Consider the following 1022-nt stretch of genomic DNA (forward strand, 5'->3'; position numbering starts at 1 on the left):
TCTTTGTCCAAAGCTTTATATTGTTTATAAACGATGAGGGGTTTTTTGAAAATTAAAAAAAAAAATTGAACTATAGAGATTATCAATTTCAATGTAGGAACAATTGTAATAGGAAAAAAAAAACAACTGGAAACTACATTTTATGGTGCAATTACAAAAACAAACAAACAAACAAACAAAAAAACCAAGAGTGAAAAATGAGTAATTGTATCCACATTCCCACTCAGTATAAGTGAAATTATATGTTCCCAATTAGTATCATCTGCCATATTTCATATGCAAATGTACCTCTTAAGCCCTGCTCTCTTATTTAAATACACAAATAGAACTGTTTTATTGTCTTTGTGCCTTGATTCATAAACCTTATTGGATCTAGTTGCAGAAGGTTTGTTAATTCTCAGCAGCCAATAAAGATTTTTTTACAGATTGTAAACCAGAGCCCTCAGCCACTACATTTAAGAGTCCAGTGTAGCAACTGAAGAAGGTCTGCAGACTGCAAGCTGGCTGTCCCAGAGCAGGCCAGCACTGTTGCTTGAGGCACTAAAATATCAAGGAGGAACAGGAGACAAGGATCAGTGGGCCCTGCAGCTGGGACAGGCGGCATGACAGTGTCAGCAAAGGCCCTGCCTGACAGGTGAGAGCCAAAGAGGGGAGACAAGGAATAGATGAGATCTGCTCCCTAGCCTCACTTCATGCAGCCTAGCTGCCTCCAACGCCACTCGCCCTGGTGGGAGGGCAGCCATCTTGCGCTCTAGCCTCGACCGCTCTGACTCTATGGTACTCCCGGCGGGACCAGCTTCAATCTAGCGGTACTGAGGCGCCTCATGTCTTCTCTATGGTACCAGCGCCCCACTGGATGTGTGTGTACATACATGGTGTACACTCTGTCCCACGGCCCATCTCTATGGTTGCGTTTTCTCGCTTCTCTCCGGGCGCCGATTGGCTGAGAGAGCAGTTCTCGCGAGATCTGCGCGCCAGAGGCCTGGCAGAGGTGGCGGTGGAGTCCGCGTTCGTGCGTTGAA

This window comes from Meleagris gallopavo, chromosome 22 (assembly GCF_000146605.3).
Source record: "Meleagris gallopavo isolate NT-WF06-2002-E0010 breed Aviagen turkey brand Nicholas breeding stock chromosome 22, Turkey_5.1, whole genome shotgun sequence".
In the NCBI taxonomy this organism is placed as follows: Eukaryota; Metazoa; Chordata; class Aves; order Galliformes; family Phasianidae; genus Meleagris; species Meleagris gallopavo.